Source organism: Sinocyclocheilus rhinocerous, unplaced genomic scaffold (assembly GCF_001515625.1).
Source record: "Sinocyclocheilus rhinocerous isolate Xijiao unplaced genomic scaffold, SAMN03320098_v1.1 scaffold498, whole genome shotgun sequence".
Lineage (NCBI taxonomy): Eukaryota > Metazoa > Chordata > Actinopteri > Cypriniformes > Cyprinidae > Sinocyclocheilus > Sinocyclocheilus rhinocerous.
Window position 1 is genome coordinate 22,015 of NW_015633594.1, and position 11,885 is coordinate 33,899.

An 11,885-nucleotide genomic window follows, 5' to 3' on the forward strand; every position below is an offset into this window, starting at 1 on the left:
GATTAATTGCACAGCCCTAATATATATATATATATATTTGCAATACTGCTGTACTGGTATATTGTCCAACACCCTTTTACAGTTGGTTTCATTTCTTCTTTTGAAAGTCATTATAGCTCCTGGATAAAGTGTAGAATCTTTATACAGGTATTTAAAGTGATAATTTGACTGTTTAAGCTATAAGGACATCAAGTCGTCAGGATATTTACAATAAACTTGGGGGAAGTTTGTAGGCTTAGCTTTTTGGGGTTTGCAACCAAAAGACAAATTATGGTTTGAAAATCAATGTTTTTCAAAAAAAAAAAATTAGAAATTAGAAAAAGAGATAGAAAAATACAGTTTTGCTCTCGAGTTAGTATTATAGACATGTCCATAACCCAAATTTCCACCATTTAGTGCCTAAACCTTTAAAGAAGAGATTTGTGGATTGTGGTTTGCAACATTTGTTTGTATGAAAGAATGTATGAAATAATGATTTGGGCATGTTGTTCATCAGCTATTGACTCAACAGCCCTCTTTTTTTCTTAAAACTGCCAATTAATGAAACCTTCTTGGGCAATATTGTTGCCTTTCTTGAACCTGTAGACTTTGTTTTCTGTCTGGTAGGCACTGAGCCATTCACTTTCCCCTCAAAATGTCTGGAAACAGCCAGCCTTTGATCACTGAGCTGAATTTGTTTTCCCATCATGCATCAGTGCAGTCTGCCAGGCAAACCTAGAAAAAAAAAAACTTTTTAATTGCCCTAACTCCAAGTCTCAGCCTCCAGACTCTAGGATCAACTTTATATTTGCTTACTTACAAAGTACACCTTTCACCAGTCCCTAAGTTCCTACATGTTCCGTTAGGTGTTCATAGTTCTTCTCAGAAGAAGACAGTTGAGTCCTAATGAAGGCCAGAAGCAGAAACACTTCAATGTGTTTCCTATCAAGAGACTTGCAGTTGTGGCTGAAATTCCAGGACATAATAAAAGCCTGTCTGGACTAAAATAATCAGGCCGACAAAGAGTCAAACTAAGAACAACTGCGGCTGGATGCTTTGAGGAAAATTCGGAAGTTTTGTAAAACCATTTAAAAAAATTGATTTGAGAGTAATTGAATACAAGGTGGGCATTTTCTTGCCTTTATTTCCCTGAGAACTCATGCTGGGAAGTCAGTTAAACTTCCACTGGAAACTATACCTTGTATCCACAACGAACAGTCCAGGTGTGGTTGCTGTCTGACTCAGCACAGAGGGGGATAAAAACATCATAAGCAAGTTATGTTACTGTTCAAAGAGAAGCCTTATTAAAACACTCTGTGCTACTCAAGTTATATTCTATCATTAGTCTCACAAGTACCTCACCAAGGTAAGCAGGTCCCTGTCCCTATGGGGGCATTAAAATAATGCATTTCTGTTTTAAGATGTGTTGTGTCAGTAGGACTTGTGATCACACTTGATCTCTTAGGGTGCTTTCACACCTGGCCCGTTGTTTCGGAACCTGGTGCGTTTCCCCCCTTAGCTCGGTTCGTTTGGGCATATGTGAACACGGCAATCGCGCCCGGATCCGCGCCAAAACAATCGGTCCGAGATCGCCTGAACGAGGTGGTCTCGGCTCGATTGAAAACGAACTCTGGAGCGGTTCGGTTGTAGTGAGAAAGTAATCCGATCTAACGGACCAACGAACCAGGCTATATCACAATTTATGATGGGTAATTACGTAAGTTCCGTGAAAAGCATTAGCTTTGTTGTTTTGCTAATACTTCAAAATGAACCTGTGAATGTCTGTGGGTGAGCACGTCTTCGCCATTCAAAATAAAAAAGCGCACTTTTTCATTTTATAATGCCGTCTTATTGATCTTCTTCCTAGTAGGTGCATTTTAAAAATGTTTTCCCGATGAATCCTGGACTCCTGCTCAAAATGATAAATTTATATAAGGACAGCTACACACAAAAAAAAGCTGTTGTCGTTCCATCCTGACAGATGACATGCGTGACAGCTAAATGGAATCCCGGAAAATAAACCGTGGAACTTTGACCAATGAGACAACAGTTTACTCGCGCGTGACTTGTATTAACAAATTTGGTCTGTTTAGAAACTCTGCCGTGTGAAAGCGAACCACACCAAGAATAAAAAGCAACATTGTAATAATTTTAATCCCTGTTTTGGAAACAAAGCAATCCATCTACAGGTGTGAAAGCACCCTTAGTCTTACAAATTTTAATATTTCAACATTAAAGGGATAGTTCACCAACTATTAAATTCTGTCATCATTTACTCACCCTGAAGTTGTTCCAAACCTGCATGAGTTTCTTTCTACAGCTGAACACACAAAAAAAGATATTTTGAAGAATCTTGGTAACCAAAAATGTGACGGATACCGTCAACTGTTTGGTTACCAACCTTCTTCTTTTATGTTCAGCGGAAAAAAGAAACTCATAGAGGTTTGGAAGAACTTCAGGGTGAGTAAATGATGACAGAATTTTCATTACTTATTTCAGTTAATTCATTAAAATGTTCTAATTTGAAAGATTTTTTTTATTTTATTAAGTATTTGATCTAATATTCATATGTAATTTTATTTTAGCTTTATTTTAATCACCAACAAATGTTTTTTGATGGTTTTAGGTTTAGTTAACAATAAAAACATTTCACTTCATAAAGTAACACTGTGTCCCAATGAGAAAAGATTAGAAGGTTAATTCAGGTTAGGATATGGTCAGTAATTCTAACTGTTTCTCAAGTTGAACATATTATAATAGGTGCTTAATGTCTTACGTTGCCATAATTTACGTTTTACTTTAAGTATAACCTGAAGAGGAAGTGATCTACATTCCTCTGCTATGCATCTACACTGATTTTAGCCAGTGGAGATCAAGGTCAGGGATCTAAAGGATGTTGATTAATAAATGTTTAATCTTTCACAGCTCACTTGTGCTGTCGCAGTTCCTCCAGAGATATCAGGAGAGCAGACGGTACGTTCAACAAACCTGCACAATCTTTTACAGCTAATTAACATGTATGGTTCCCACACCATCTGACCAATGCATTTCCATGTTTTTTAAGTCATTTGTGATTACTGGTTATTAAAAATAATTTCATACACTTTTCACTCATAACAAGCAATTTTTAGCCAATTAAATATTTTAGAGCAAAGCATAACTAGAATAAAATGGTACTCACTATAGAAATTTCCAGGACTGGAAATCCCAATTTTGAATTTCCCTCATATTTTCAGGTTTTCCTTGAATGTGGGAACCTTGTATTACAGAACAGGTTGTTTTCTTGTACAAAAATGCATTTAACCACCACCTTCATCTAATTATCATGTTGCATCATGTCATTCATTGTTGTAAACATTTCACACCCCGCCTCCCATCCTCAGTGTTCTGTGTGGGCCATCACTGGACCTGCTTCCAGCAGTGATGTCACAGTGATTGACCCGGCTCGCTCCAATACCATTCTGGATCAGTTCAGCCTTCCACCCACATCCCCTGCATTATGCATCTGTGCTGTGCCCCCTACTGGTCAGTCGGAGCACTGCAGCTTTGTAGAATTTACACAAGTGTTCACACCTGGATCAGTAATGATTGAATAAGTGTTCTGATGTCAGGGATGATATCCGAGTAATAGTACTTAAGTATTATCTTAAAGGGATAGTTCACTCAAAAATGAAAACTACCCCATGATTTACCCTCAAGTCATCATAGGTGTATATGGCTTTCTTCTGTCAGATGAATACAATCTGAGTTATATTTAAAAATGTCCTGGCTCTTCCAAGCTTTATAATGGCAGTGAATGGTGGTCGAGATTTTGAAGCAAAATAAAGTGTCATATAAAGTACATATAAAGTACTCCACATGGCTCCGGGGGGTTAATAAAAGCCTTCTTAAACGATGCAATGCATTTGTGTAAGAAAAATATCCATATTTACAACTTTATAAACTGTAATCTCTAGCTTTCACTAACTGTCCTACACGTGTTCATGAGAGAGTGACGTTCCAGCGGATCATGGGGTAATTTTCATTTTTGCGTGAACTATCCCTTTAAGTATAATTTGTGCTTTTCTTGAGTATTACTCAAACGGAATACCTTAAAATTTACACTGTTTACAAGGTGGGAAAATGCTGCTTTTTACTTCTTGCGGTTTCAGAGTACACTACCATTCAAAAGTTTGGGGTTGGTAATGTAGAAGTTTGTAAAAGAAGTGTCTTATATCAGTTATATGATGAAAAACACAGTAAAACAGTAATATTGTGACATATTATTACAGTTTTTAATAGCTGCTTTCTATTTTAAAGGGGTCATATGATGTTGCTAAAAATAACATTATTTTGTGTATTTGGTGTAATGAAATGTTTATGCGGTTTAAGGTTCAAAAAACACATTATTTTCCACATACTGTACATTATTGTTTCTCCTCTATGCCCCGCCTTTCTGAAACACGTAGATTTTTACAAAGCTCATCGGTCTGAAAAGCAAGGATTATAATGATTTATACTGTCTTTTTACGTGCTGCGTTGCATCGCGCTGCGTAAACATAAAACCATTTTAATAAAAGTTTTAATTTCTTTAACAAATCATATTGACACCAAACTTTTTTTCTCACTAGTGTACATATTTTCCAGATTATTGTAACTTAAAGGGGTCATATGATGCGATTTAAACTTTTCCTTTCTCTTTGGAGTGTTACAAGCTCTTCATACTCGGTCATTCCTACTGTGTTAAACCAATCGACTTATTTTACTTTAATATAAAGCCAACAAAATCCATTTTTGTGTAAAATGCAATTGACCACAGCATGGGTCAGTGGACCTCGTGAAGAAACCTCTCATCACTCACTGCAACATAGTATTTGACCTGAAGTAATAACTTTATATAATGCATGTATTTTGTCAAATAACTGAGAAAACTGAGTTTACAGTTACATGAATGGCAAAATCCCCTCTGCCTTAATTTCCAGTTGAGGAAAATAATATTACACTTTAGAATTTATTTAGAGTATCTTAGCAAGACCATTCTTTGGCATTTTCTACACTTTACCCATAGCTAACTTAAAATTACTGTGTTACTAGTGTTAATGTGTTTCACTGAATCGTGTTTCAATTATATCTCCACTTGTGTTAGGAGATACTGCGGGAACTGTGTGGATTGGAACCCAGGATGGAGGGTGAGGGCATGTCATTCTTATTCATTTCATCTTACTTTAGTATATGGGCCATTCTACAGAACTGGTCCAAAGTCAGAGTTTAAAGGTCCCATATTGTACACCTTTCTGGAGTTTTATTTTAGGTTTTGATGTCCTTAAGAATATATATTTGCGGTATAAGTACCAAAAACCATCTCAATATATTTATACAGCTCCTTCTTCAGGAGCTCTGCTGAGAACAGGTCGATTTTGGCCTGTCTAATTAATATTCATGAGCCTCTCTTCTGATTGGCCTGTTGTGTACTGAGTGACGCACGACCAGGCCAACCACAGGTAACTACGGCTCTGACTAGGGTCAGCCGACGTCACAGCGCTAGCTGGAGGCAGCAAAACAAAGGGGAAACTGGTGGCGGCCCATTCAAACCAGCGCAGGTTCGGCTACATAAGGAGCTTAAAATATCATCGTGTTGTGATGTTGGGTGCCAGAATCGACGTAATACAGCCTCAAATTAGAAATTTGATCGCATATCTGCTGCCACTGCCAGACAAAAAACCGACGACAGCTGTGGTTAAACGCACTCAAAGATGCTAATCAGCACATGGTTAGCTAGCACAGTTCTGAACAGTTGTACACACATAAAAATTAAATATGGAATAACTCCTAAAAAAGTGTGCTTAATTGCAGAAAAATGGTGTTCGGTAGTGACGTTCCTTAGAGTGACGCACAGATTTTTGAACACATTTACCTCAAAATGATGGGGCCTATCTACTCACCTTAAAAACAACAATGGAAAAAAATTTAAAAATAAGTTCAAATTTAGGGGTTAGGGTTCGGGTTCGGGACAGCCACCTCCCAATTGAAAGTACCCAATAAATGACGATTTTATTTATTTATTTATTTATTAGACGCTTTTATCCAAAGCGACTTACAATATATATATAAAATCTTTTTTTTCTCAGAGGTAAATCAATAACAATTACATTTTTAACAATACTTCGTGTAATTTATGAGATTTGTTGTATTTTGAATCCAAGTTTTCTTTGTAAAAGGCAAAAAGTTGATCATACTGATTTCAAAGTTAAGGATTCATTAGGATTATGTGTTCCCTTTTCTCACTACCGAAACCATGATGACATGTTTCGGTCGTGACAATTTTATGGGATAACACCCAAAAAACAAAGATGTCACTACTGAAACTCCACCAAATGTTTCGGTAGTGACAATTTTAGATACTTTTGAACCTAGCTCTAATGGGACCTATCAACTCACACCTTGTAGCTATGAGAGAGGGGGACATAGGAATATTTCCTGATAATACATTTATGGGTGTAGTTAAAATCAGTTTCAGCCAATGGACTAAAACATGCACTGTTTCGGTAGTGACATGAAAATACGGGACACATTTTTTACATAAAGTTTCATAATTAACAAAGAAAATATAAAATAAATATTTTTTTGAACTTAACTTTTTAAAAGAATCAAAAAGATATTTTTAAAAACAACAATGGAAAAAAATTAAAAAATTATTTCAATATAATTTTCATAAATTCAAATTAAGGGGTTAGGGTTCGGGGCAGCCACCTCCCAATTGAAAGTACCCAATAAATGATGATTTTATATATATATATTAAGCTTAGTGATATTTTAAATATTATTGTGGGTTTCAATAGATAATAGAAGGATCTTAGTAGACATCTAAGATTTGAATACTTAAATGCTTTTTACATGTGTTTTTTGGTTGTGGGACAGCAGTTTGCACCAATTAAAAAGGTAAATTTGATTTTATATTTCAAAATTCTGACTTTATTCTAATATCACAATTCTAATAAGGAAAAACAACTCGTCATTCTCTCTTTTCCCCTCGGCTCTTCTGGCTTCAGTTTTGACAAACTCACTATTTTTGAGTTAAGTCGAGTTATAAAGTCCGAATTAGGAGATATAAACTTGCATTTGCGAGAAAAAAAGTCAGAATTGTGAGATAAAATAAATGTTATGTAAAAATGTTAATAGTAACCGTAGTAAGGTTTAAATAATATTTCATGCTGTAACTGTAGGGCTAATACAATACGTCCCCTATGAACAGCATATGTGAATATTATGTAGACCTATTGTTTAAATCGAATTTATGCTTTAAAAGTAGAGTAATCATAACAGTTTTCATCCATAGTATGTCCATTTAAACGTCTGCGTTTAGCTTCAAATGACGACAGTATTCTATAAAAATTATTTGCATTCCGATCTTGACATCAAAAAGCACAAAAATATTTTTTTTCTTTTATTCCATGGATTTTACCCATTTATCTCCACTTGTTCCCAGTGTTTTTCTGCAACCACAATACATTAAGCTTACTAATATTTTAAATATTATTGTGGGTTTCAATGGAGAATAGAAGGATCTTAGTAAACTGAGATTTGAATACTTAAATGCTTTTTAAATTTGTTTTTTGGTTTTGGGACAGCAGTTTGGACCAATTCTGTAGAATGGCCCATATACGTTTTTATCCCTAACATTAATTATTAAACTTTCATGCATAGTTCAGTTTATGGAAATAAATACCTCTAAACACACACATGCACATTACTTTGCAAAAATCTTAGGTCATTAGTAGCATTTTGCTGCATTTTCAGCAACAACAAAAAAAAGATTTTAAGCCAGTTATTTCTATCTTTTGCTGTATTGTGTCAGTAGGAAATATCAGTTTACATTTCCAAACATTCCTTTTGCCATTAATTGTAATAATCCAGTGAGATTTTTGTTTGCACAAGGAGTCTGACAACAGCCAGTGCTCCACACAGAGATCTGATCTCACCATCAAGAAGAAACAGAACCAACTGAGACCGACTAAATCCAGAAGAACTGCAGCAACGTCTCCAAGATGCTTCAAGAAACCTTCCTAAAAAGCCACAGTACTGTGAAAAGTTTTAGGCACTTGTGTAAAACTGCTGTAAAATGAGGATGACTAAATCAAATCAACAATTGGTGTGACCACCCTTTACGTTTAAAACGGCTTTTGTCCTTGGTACACTTGCGCATAGTTTTTCAGGTAGCTTTGCAGGTAGGTTTCTTCGAGCATCTTGGAGACGTTGCCACAGTAATAATCAATTAATGGCTAAAGGAATGTTTGGAAATGTAAACCGATATTACTGACACACTACAGCAAAAGATAGAAATAACTGGCTTAATTATTTATTTATTTTTCTGTATGGGACTCATCTACTCATGTTGTCCTCTTGCAGTGTGCTGATTCATTCATCCTCCAGCTCCAGGCGCCGCTGTTTGCAGTCTGTCAGTCTTTCTGAGGGGGTTCACTCTCTGACGTAAGAGTCTTTTGAATCACTGTCAGTTTATGTCATCTTTGATGTGAATGAAATTCCTGAGGTTTCTGTTGGAATTCCTCCTGTATTTAAAGGTATTCTCAGGGTGAGGTGATCGCTGGCTTGGCCAATGGGACGGTTGCATTCTTCACCCACAATTCAGGTGTGTGTTTGTGGTTTAGTCTGCTTGGGTGTGTTTTTTAGATATGAATTGTATTTATGGCTTGTAATGATCATTTTTCTAGGCATCTGGAATCTCCAGTCTCAAGAGGTGCTTTCGCTTGGCACAACACCTTTGCAGCCCATTCGCTGTTGCCTTGCAAAGGACGGCTGTCTTTGGGTGGGATACTGGAATAAAGTTTACATGATCAGTGTGAAAATTCGGAAAGTAGAGGTTGGTCTCGGATGGAAAAGATGTCATTGATTGTTCATCCTGTGCTTCAGATCCTCACTCTCACTCGTTCACATTTCTCTTTCTGTCCATTTAGAAATTGTTTACAGTGTCTGAGCGAAGTGAGCAGCAGGTGCGTTTTCTGTGCGCAGCAGGAAGCGGCGTTTGGGCTGCATGCCGTTTGGATCCCATTCTTAGGCTTTTTGATTGGACAACTGGCCACCCTCTACAGGAAGTAGATTTATCATCCATAGTGACTAAAGCTTTAGGTATTTGAATTGTATTTATTCATTAATATGGGTAATTCATGGAATTTTACATGCATGGGTGTCTATCATTTAAAAGTGATTTAGTGAATTTTTTTCTTTTATGGAAGACCAGTATTGACAACAGTATTGGGAAGAATCTAAAAATGTAAAAACATTTTTAACTTTTGTTTATTTTTTATTTTTTTTGTAATCAATGCAGGCTGCCATAGTTCCTCCAATTCACCAGATGGCGCAACTACTACCTCTCAGCTCATTCTCAGTGGCGGGGAAGGATACATCAACTTCCGAATTGGTGCGGCTTCTCTTTTTGGCACAGTTATTATCTGTGACTTTATATATTTTTTATTCTTCCATTGAGAATGTTTGTTTTTTAAAGAGAAGAATATAATTCACTACTTTTTCCTCTTTAGGAGATGATGGAAGTGATGGGGCCAGTGAGTCTGTCCTGCAGAGATCAGAACGAAGTCACATGATTATTTGGCAGAGCCCCACCCCCTCCGTCCCAAGCCCCACCCTCTGAAAGCACTTCAGCTGTTCACTCAAACAGTCTTTGAGCTTTATCAGGATAAGATTGTACAATGCATTACTTTTCTTCTGTCCCCCTTCTATAGATGCTCCCAAGGGGAATTATAGGGTTGAAGTCAAAGTAAAGCATTAACAGTTCTAAAAAATGTAAATTTGGACCTTCATTCTGCACTTTCATTTTAGTTTTTTTAGGGTTTTTTTGGTGAACTGACTTTAAATTACATTGTTTGTTTGTTTAAAGAACTGCTCAACAGGATCTCTCCAGTGTGTCTTAGTGTATGTTTTCAAATTCTGCCTTATTCTGTATTTGACCAGTGATTTTTTTTTTTTGTACACAATCATCCTAAATACCATAAAAAAGACAGGTTCTGATTGTAATACTAGGCCAGAAATTATTAATATAGTTTTATTTATTTTTTCAAATCATGAGGAGTGATGCATTTAAACTGAAATGCTGCTGGTCATGACATTAAGTATTTTCAAACACAATCTGTTGGTTGCTTGTTGTGCATTAGATCAACTGGAAACTTGCACAAAGAAAAATAATCTCAAAATGACAAGAAACTGACCAAGTTTGACACACTACCTACATTTTGTGACATTTACATCTATAGTGCATATATTTCAATCTGAACAAATTTTTTTTTTTTTTTAGGTTTGGTGTTTATGGTGAGGTTTTATTTTTAATTTTATTATTTTTGGTTGTTGGTTTCTTTGCTGTAAAAATAATGGAGGCTTCTGTATGGCATTTTTTGCAGTATTTTTGAATGGGGGAATGTGTGGCTCTACCTATTTAATGAGTGAGAGAGAACGTGACTTTAATGTTGTGTTAATGTTTTGTTATCTGGAAGATGTGTTATGAAAATGTGCAACTTTGCAAATACATTTTCACTAAAATCATAAATTGTTGAGTTTTGATCTGAAAAGTGATTCAGTATTATTCAAACAAAGCACTAAAGCTACATGTTTAATTTTAAAATATGAAAAATGTATCAGTGCTTGAAATTTAATCACCCATGTTTTGTACAACAGAAGATATTTTAAAAAAAGTTTTGCTGCAAAAAGAAATACAGAATTACGTGTACAAAAATATCAGCGCATACGTACAACTGTCAAAATGTATAAAGCACTACAGTACAGGTATTACCAAATAACTGCAATGTCATACTTTTTTTTATAGTAGTAGTAGCAAACACCACATCGTAACAATTATACTGTATCCGTCAACCTTCATCCTTGTAAAACGTTCTTTATCATTCCATTTTCCTTAGTTTCCAACTGAGATTTTGGCCTTATTTGTGGTATCCCAAGCCCTTTGTATGTGCTCTCAGCCATGTCTAGAGGTCAGAGGTCAGGATGTGCTGTGGCTGCGGTGGGGTTTCCGTATGCGGCGACTCAGGGTGCGAGCGAACCGGTCCACGGCATTGCGTTTGTGTGTCAGCTCATTCCCTGATATCAAACCCTCAATATTCCCACTGTACCACATGACCCAGCCCCCCATAGACATCAACACCAGCAGAGCTCCCGAATACACCAACAGATCACCAAAGTCACGACCCCCGATTTCAAGCGGGACGAAGACGCCGATCAGAAGAGCAGACACACCGAAAAGATCCATAAAGACTGCAAACACCAGGAGACACTTACAGTGGGTCAGTCCGACACGGTCAGGTCTAGACATGGTGAACAGCCTTCTGACATGAGGAGGGAGAGGTATTAAAGATTAGTAAAGAATAATCACAGTTCTAGTATGAAGAAATGAGATTTTACTAATGTGTTTGCCTATAAGAAATAGCCTACATACTCTTTACCTGAAGGATATTTTTTTTATTTTACAGCAATATATAGTCTATCTTGATGTAAAGTAAAACACAAAGTATATTGTTATACTTGAATTTGTATACTAAAATGCTTGGGGGGGAAAACCTGTTGCACGGGTTTTGCTTTACCAATAGCCTACATAATCTAGCACTGTTTCCCAAATAAAGAAAACAAAGTATATACACTGAGAGATTATCATTTTACTTACCTTTGTTATCACAGAAATTATATTCGCTTGCAAAACTGTCGAGAAAGACTCTTTCATTTAGATAACAAACATTTTGGTCGTTTGTGTGTTCCGGGATTTACCACCTGCGCTGCAAACTGGCTGCGACGTCACACAGGTGTGTCACATGACACTGACTCTCTCTCGCGGTTGTGGCTAGAAATGATACAGCTACGGCCGAAAAATAAAAATAAATTGCATTTGCTACCTA

General features: G+C 36.3%; 1 long non-coding RNA gene and 1 pseudogene across 1 annotated transcript in view; one reads left to right on the forward strand and one right to left on the reverse strand.

Moving 5' to 3' along the window:
• The window catches only part of LOC107744670 (C-Jun-amino-terminal kinase-interacting protein 4-like), a 23,012-nt pseudogene extending 13,153 nt beyond the window's left edge, over positions 1-9,859 (forward strand).
• A 70-nt stretch (positions 9,860-9,929) lies between these two features.
• LOC107744671 (uncharacterized) overlaps positions 9,930-11,885 on the reverse strand; it is a 4,214-nt gene continuing 2,258 nt past the window's right edge. The window contains exons 2-3 of the long non-coding RNA XR_001640512.1: positions 11,657-11,882; positions 9,930-11,321 (exon numbers count right to left, since the gene is read on the reverse strand). This is a non-coding gene — a long non-coding RNA (uncharacterized LOC107744671). The remainder of the gene's footprint in view (positions 11,322-11,656; positions 11,883-11,885) is intronic.